The sequence below is a fragment of the Oryctolagus cuniculus genome, chromosome 1, assembly GCF_051225735.1.
Source record: "Oryctolagus cuniculus isolate XC-2025 breed Fujian yellow rabbit chromosome 1, ASM5122573v1, whole genome shotgun sequence".
Classification (NCBI taxonomy): Eukaryota; Metazoa; Chordata; class Mammalia; order Lagomorpha; family Leporidae; genus Oryctolagus; species Oryctolagus cuniculus.
The window spans coordinates 81,204,827-81,213,121 of NC_142867.1; the positions used below are offsets into that span (position 1 = coordinate 81,204,827).

Sequence of the window (8,295 nt, forward strand, 5' to 3'; positions counted from 1 at the left end):
CTATATTTTATTGCATATACACACATCTCTCTCTATATATGTATATTCTGTCTTTGTGAATGTCTGTTCTAAAATCTTACCTAATTTTATAGTAGGCTGACATTCTGTAGTTACTAAATGACAAACATTAAGTAGGCATATAAATATGATATCATGTTTCATATATATTTGGTATGGTCTTCATGTCTTGAATTGCATTTCTGTCCTGTGAAAGAGTATCTTTCAAAATACGGAAGTCACTAGTTTTAATAGAGGCCGATGATTTTTTTTACCTTCTTGGTTACTGTTTTTATGTCCTGTTCAGACAAACTTCCTCTATGAGAATACTCTCCCATTGTTTTCCTGTTCACCTTTAGAGCTTAAGTCCATCAGGTGTCAGACATTCAGTACAGTAGGTCTGTACTAAAATTGTTGACTTTTACATCAACTTGATACCCTTACTGGCCTGATGAGCTTGGGATTTTCAAAGTAGAAGAGAGAACAAGTGGGGAGGCTCTCTGCAGTACCCACATCCCATAAAGGCAGACTTGATTTCCAGCTGCTTCACTTCCAATCCAGCTCCCTGTTACGGTGCCAGGGATAGCAGTGAAGGATGGCCCAAGTGGTCAGGCTCCTAAGCTCATGTGGGAGACCTGTCTTCTATATATATATAAACACGTCTTTCAAACAAGAGAGACAAAGAGAACACTGGTAATGAATAGATATATATGTCATGAGGATTGCAAGGAAAAGCACCCTACCAGATTTTAAATATGGATACAGCCAAGTTTAGATGATTAAAGTGATTCAAGATGGGTAAGTAGTGCTGTATTCTGAATCTGGGTTGTTCCCATCAAAACTCATGTTGTGGCCTAATCCCACCAAGCAGCACTGTTGTAAAATGGAACTTTGAAGAGGTGATAAAGGACAGGGCATTTGGTGCAGAGGTAGGGATGTCACCTGGGACTCCTGCATACCATACAGCCTCCTGGTTCAGACCCAGCTTCTCCACTTCCAATCCAGCTTCCTGCTAATGCAGCACTCTGGCAGGCATCCAATGATGGTTGAAGTGCTTTGGTCCCTGTCAGCCACATGAGACCAGCACACAGCTCCTGGGTCCTCCAGTTGCCCTGCCTCAGCCATTGCTCTTTGGGGTATTTAGGGTGTGAATCTGTGGATGAAAGCTCTCTCTCCAAATGTCTCTCTACCATTACCATGGAATGAAAACACTTTTAAAAAGTGGGAATTCAGTCCTTAAGAGGGATCCTACGTATCTATTGAGCAAAGGTGGGAAAGTGAATGAATTCTTGTCCTTGGGGGAATGGATTGTTTCTGGCAAGACTGGGTTATTTTTTTAAGATTTATTTCTTTGAAAGAGAGAGCTACAGAGAGAGGTAGTGACAGAGACAGGTCTTCCATCTGCTGATTCACTCTCCAGATGACCGCAATGGCTGAAGCTGTGCCGATCTGAAGCCAGGAGCCAGGAGCTTCTTCTGGGTCTCCCACGTGGGTGTAGGGGCCCAAGGACTTGGGCCATCTTCCACTGCTTTCCAAGGCCATCGCACAGAGCTGGATCAGAAGAGGAGCAGCCAGGACTAGAACTGCCACTCAGATGGGATGCCAGCGCTTCAGACCAGGGTGCTAACCCATTGAGCCACAGCGCCGACCCAAGACTGGGTTGTTGTAACTACAGGCCACCCAACCACATGGTTCTTTCTGCACACAATTCTCCCTTCAGCTTTTCTGCCATGAGTTGATGCTTCATGAATTTTCAGCAGAAGCTCAGTAGATGGTGACACCACGATTGTGAAATGCCTTGGCTCACTCTCAAGAGTTGTGAGCTAAAAACAGTGCTTTTGAGGACTTAAAGCCATTTCACTTATTTGCTATTACACTAAAAAAATGGAAAATGACAAGTAGTTACTGTCAAATAAAGAGAAAGGACAAACTATTTCCTTATTTCATTGGGTGTTTACAACCATGTTTGTTTGATTCGTCCTTTATTGAATTGGATTTGGACATTACTGGAACACCTCCATAATCTATTCTTTCACTTTCTCAAAGTTCATAAATAAAGTGAGAATCAGACAGTGTGTTGTTTTCAATACATCATGAGAAAATATTTTATAAACAACAACATGTACAGCATACATAATTTTATTGTTACTACAATTGATAAGAACACAGTAAATGGGATTTCATGATAGTAGGAGGAATTGAAATTTCATAAAATGCCACTTATTTTTACTATCTGGTGAGGCTCAAGGACGAGGATTTCAGAGAGTGGATTTCCCCCGTGTCTGTTCATAAATGACAGCAGCAGAAGATAGGCTTGAGATGAATAGAAAAGGAACAAGAAGGGATGGTATATATCAGGGAACTGTGATCAACATCAAGATAGCTCATAGTTCTAGCTTCATAATCCAGGAATAGTCCTATGCGATTAATTGGCCTTGCTACATATTGCACTAAAAGTGGAGAGGTGGTGAAGAAACTGTAATGGACATCTTTCTTAACACATGCAATAAGAAAGAGTCCCTTATCAACAAATGTCTTGGTATTCCTGTACTTCTCTTTCCAAAAGCCATTACAAACACCTACAGCCCAATTGCAAGAGTTTCCCACATCTACCTCCCAGTAATATCTGCCAGAAATAAAAGTATGAACACCCCATGCCACAAAACATCCGGGAGACAGGGCACATCATGAGGGAAACAACCAATGTGCAGACTTCAGAGATCTCCCTGTAGGAACATGTGCTGGTTGAATCTTTCAGGATCCAGAGTGACAGTCACTGTAAAACAAAAGAACAGAAGTAGACACGCATGTCAACAATGAGAGTTTAACCTCCAGAGGGAAAACATCTCCCAGAAGCTAATCTCCTGGGAAGTCAGAGGTTACCACAGTGAGCAGAATTTGGGTTGTAACACCTAATAGAAGAGAGGGCCCAATACACACTGCAGAACAAAGACCTAACTACAGAAACTGAAATGGTTTTTCAGAATTCAAATATTGGAATCAAATGTAAATCTAATGCCTTACAACTCAATTTTCAAAGCAACGTACCCATGGACAATGTGCCTGGAACTGTCTCCAGTTGTCCAACATCACTGTCAGAAACAGATTTCATGTTTCTAATAACAATGTCATGTGGGATAAGATTGAAGATTTTGTCCTAGTTAAAGCACTTCTGTAGAAAAAAAACTACATATTTCCACTGTAGACATATATATTTATGTAAATCTCTCTATGTCCATTGCAGATGTTACTTAACATTTAATGTTAAATGTGCACTGGAGTTTTGTAAGTCTTCTGGAACACCTTGCACTTTGAAAGTAGACAGGCACATACCTATGATGAGGACAAACAGATTATTATTAATTTCTTTTAATATATTTTATACAAAATTTCTCTTATTCTAGCATTGAAACACTAGTGTGTATATATATGTGTGTGTATATATATATGTAAACACAGACAAGATTAAGCTTCAAAGATGTCAAATTTAAGATTCACAGTTTTCACAGTGTTCATGAGAAATGCTAATTGTAGAAAAACTAGGGATGGGTTTAAAAACTCTTTGCTCCAAAATGAACTTCTTTTTCCACAAACTTCTATATGTACTCTCTTATGCCCATTATATATATAAAAAATAAGTTCCAATAAACTCTGAAACCTTTGAAGCATCTTCTTCCAAGCCAGCTTAAATATCATGAACAAAAGGATCCTTTTGTATGTTTTACACTAAATAACTAACCTTCATTTGCTCAATCTGCCCACACTTCCTCATTCCTTTCTCTATATGATAACTAAGTATGATCTTGGATCACGTTTATACTTTTCAATAGCTTTTTCCCTCTTCACATTATAAAAGCTGACTGTATAGAAAAGCCTGTGATGTATGTAGATAAGCCTATGGTTCCCTCACATGCCAAAATGTGTGGAACAGTTAATAAATTGGAAAAGGTCACCTATGTGATCGGCACAACAAGCCAAGGGTGTCAAGAATACGGTCAGTGGGCTGAAATTCACCTTGGAAGTATCTGAGGGTTTCTATCAGTCCAGTGATAGGCACTGCACTCAGCTCTGGATTCACAGGCTGGGGCATGTGCAGCAGCATGGATTCACACCTGCAAGAACAAGATAAAGTTCACATGAGTGGAGCCAAAAGAAATCATTTTCATTGAAAAGAAACCAGACTCTTAATAAACCCACCTGGAATTTGAGAAATCACCACATTGTCTAACTAATTCTATTTTTAACTCCTGAATTTCCAAATAGAATACAAAAGTCAATCAGAATTGAGTCCAGTGCTTCTTAGTGCTCAAGAATCTGGGTAGATGCTACATCCCTGATGCTCCAAAGAGTAATCAGGAGGGGGAGTCTGGTGTCCAACTGCCAGACCTCCCTGAAAACGCTCTACCTGGCCATGTGTGGTTCTCTGAAACCTGGCATGTGTGCTGCTTCCTTCTGTGGCTAAAGGCTGTGAACCTTGTCCCATAAGGGAGATCTGTGTCCCAGAGCACAGCTACCCTCTGCCCCACAGTGTTCTAAATCATTCGAGGTTTCCTTTGTGTTCTTCCCAAAGCTGTGAACTCATAAATGCAGGATCAACACAACACCAGGATTTTCTCACTGCTGGAATATGCTATCCCTCTCTTGCCTCAGCTGCCACTGATGGTCCCTGGAGGGATCTGACATCTCACTCCTAGGGACTTCCAGCCCTTCTCTTCCACCTGTGGAGATTTTTAGAACTGAAATGAAGACTGCCTAGTAAAGTCACTTGGGTACAACCACTAAAAATGTGTATGTGCAGGTGGGGAGCAAAGAGGATTCAGGAAACTATTCAGTCAGTTTCCTAAGAAGCTCTGCTCTCACTCCAGAGGATCCAAGGGCTTACTGGGGGAGACCCTGGGAAAGCCCCTGTGGGAATGCAGGTACACACTCACCTGGGCAGGATGTCTCCAAAAGCCTGTGAGAAGAAAAAGAAAAAGGCTTAGTGAATTTCCCAAGACAGCTCTAAACCTGTGTCCAGGGTGGGAATTTGAGATGGTTCTCGTCATTATTTCCACACCGCCTTCCTTCCAGGGTGCAGTTCCTATTTTTTCTTCTTAAAAACCTGGCCTATCACATTTTCATTAATTGTAGTCCTCCTAAGTTCAGAAAGTGGAGGACATTTTCTATGGGAATGAAGGGGAGAGCGGGCAGGAGAGCTGTGTGCTCTGCTGTAGCCATAAAGAAAGGAGGCAGCTGTCTTTCCCAGGCCCTCTTCCCAAGGGACAGGAGCAGAGAATGACAGCAATACACCCAGATCCTCAGATCTCCCCATCAGCCTTGTTATGAATTAGCCTAGCTGTCAATAAACTATTTACTTGTTGTGAATTTTCAAAAAGCCAAAATAGTTTATTGATGTTTGTAAGGTGATTATCTTTGGAGCGATTTTCATAACCATTACACAAGTTTGGGCACTCGTGGAGAACGTCTGAGGGACCTTTGGTCCATAAAATTCCAAAAGGTAGCTTCAGTGTGGAAATAGGAGTCAGGAACAAATACTGGAAGGAAAGGGAGAGGCAGATGTCAGCAGAGAGAATGAGGAGCTACGTATGAATGTCTAACATGCTGATGCCTGGCTTGTCAGTTGTTACCTGAAGTAGCTCCACATCTGGTTTATGACACATTTCCTTCAGTTCCTTATACATTCCTCTTAAAGTCTCCCTCTTGTGAGCCATTCTGGCTTGACTTTCATTGAGTTGCTCAAAAATTTCCCTGTGCTCTTTGTACAGGATCTCCCAATGGTGTTGCTCCTCCTCCTGGAGATACAGAGGCATCTTCTGAAATACATTTCTGATTGCTTCTCTCCTCGAATCGACATAATCCTGCAATCACATTCAGTTATTCAAAACAAGAACCCATTTATCTCTATTCTGCTTTATCTCATGAATTTGATTTTGTCTCGTACACATCAATTACCTATAACCCCCATCACTTCTGTTTCTCAACATCTACAAAACTTCATTCTTGTTTTTTTCTCCTGTATGAGGATCAACATCATGTTATCTCATTAATTACATTCAGATGATTCATCATGAAGTTTTCATGAGAAACCAATAAATCTATTGATTTGATTCATATTTTCTAACATGCAACACATATACATGCATATATATCTATCGGAAGGCAACCAAACTCATGAGTAGAAAATGCCCTTTATGGCAGTAGTGACTGGATTGGAATCCATTCCTTAGCACTGTTTCTCAGATTTACTTCCAGTTATGGAAAACCATTATGTGTGCAGTACATCAGACTAGCATACTCATTCTCATGCAATTACTTCTCCCATAAACCTGACCTCCTAAGCTTTCCTCTCTATCTGACCCTCTTTACCACTTCATCTCATTTACTTCTAGCCTCCTACATCACTCACTGTGCCCAGAGATTTTGTTGTGGACTCTCAAGCTCCTCAACCCCACCCAATATACATTACTGACACACTTCTGCATGGACAGTTTTCTCCACCAAGAATTCTCTTCCTGGCCTTATCATTCAGTGGCCTTCTTTATTTCAGTGTCATCTTTTTGTAAGCCTTTCTCTGATGTAGACATTTAAACTCATACTCTCATCTCCAGTCTGTATTCTCTTGTACTGCTTCACAAACTCCCTACTCAAATGTCTCCCTAAAACCTTGCCACATTCGAACATACAATGCATCTTACTTCGATGTTTACCATTTGCCTCTCTGATTCAGATTTTAGCCTCATTCAGCAAAGGATTTTTTTCAGTCTTGCATGCTGTCACATTTTTTGTCACAATTTGGCGTAGAATACCTGCTCATGACATTTTGGTTAAAGGAATTTGTCTTCTTTCAAATTAGCACACGCCCAAGAAAACCATCTGCCAAGACACACTTATATTCCTCTCTTAAAGGCTGAGTCCTACACTTAGGATGCAAACCAGTCCCATATTTTGGTAGGTTTCTATGTATCCTTCAAGAGATTGAAACTACATCTCCTATCATATTTACACACATTTCATTATAATGTTAAAGATTCACAGTAATTGCTTAGGGTACTCCTTTTAGAGTTTCCTCAGATTTGAGTCAGTGCTGTGTTTGTTGAAAGGTTTCTAGCCACCTCCAAATACTATTTCATTCAAATGCAAGCTGACTATGCCAGGAAGCTTGACTTGACTGTCCCATGCCTCCCAGATGTCATACTTACCTGGGTTTTGCAACACCTCAGCACACATGACCCTCTGTGAGACAACCCCGTTTCTTGTAGTTGATATGTGGTACTGAATGTCCTATTATGGGGGTAAGTCATCACATCTGTGGTGCAACCAGAACTCCTAGGCAAGGGCCACACTTCCCTGTGGAGTAACTGAGGACATCATTTCCTATGACCTCACCCTCTTTAGAATGAAATCCGATACTTTGTCATTTCAGATCAAGTTCCTATTTCAAACATTGTCCCTATGTTCATCTCAAGTTTTGGCAAAGGTAAAGGTGGCAGCACACTAACCTCCCATGATCTGGTTTTGATTATTTCCATATTCATGTTTCTGCTATTTTCACAGAGGATTTTCCATAAACACTCCATTGTCTTCAGGAGGGTCTCCTGCAGACACAGACACAATCATTCATTGAACACTAGTGAAGAGGATAGTGTAAGATGCACATTGCAACAAGAACTGGGGCTGCCAAGGAGAGGCAAGTCTGCCTCACTGACAATAAAAACATCATAGTACTTGCATGCTCATGTCAGACATTTGTCACATATGAGCCTGAGAATACTCAGAACAGAGCTTCAGAATGGGACATAGAGAGGACTCCTGCAATGACCCAGGAAACAGACCCATGAGAAGGCCCTTGTCCTTTAGGGGAGTGGATCTTCAGAGACATCACTTACTCTGTGCTCCTCGGCAGCCCGGTCCACTGACAGGTGTCTGTGACCCTGATGCTCCTGAGAGTCAGAGCAGAGCACACACAGCAGGTTCTTATTCTCTTGGCAGAAGATCTTCTTTGTCTCCTTGTGCACCACACACGTGTGCTCCTCTGAGCTGAGAAACTGCAGGAGACTGGCTTTTCTGGCGAGGACTGCCAGGTTCTTGATGCTAATGTCTGTTTTATAATCTCTCTTGCGTGTCACTCTCTTGCATTTCAAGCACAAACCAAGATCTGACGTTTCTTGCCAGCAGAGATACAGACAAGGCCTGCAAAAGCTGTGCCCACAGTCTATGGTGACTGGGTCAATGAAGTACTTCTTGCAGATGAGACAGGTGAGCTCCTTCTGGAAGACATGCCAGAATCTGGAATCCATG

At 41.5% G+C, this 8,295-nt stretch overlaps 1 pseudogene across 1 annotated transcript; it reads right to left on the reverse strand.

Annotated features, from left to right (window-relative positions):
* Nucleotides 1-2,120: 2,120 nt before the first annotated feature.
* Nucleotides 2,121-8,295, reverse strand: LOC138846060 (tripartite motif-containing protein 51-like; annotated as a pseudogene). Its single transcript, XR_016219285.1, has 6 exons — nucleotides 7,884-8,295; nucleotides 7,497-7,592; nucleotides 5,625-5,855; nucleotides 4,929-4,951; nucleotides 4,012-4,109; nucleotides 2,121-2,773 (listed from the first exon to the last, which is right to left on the reverse strand). The product of XR_016219285.1 is annotated as a tripartite motif-containing protein 51-like (transcript).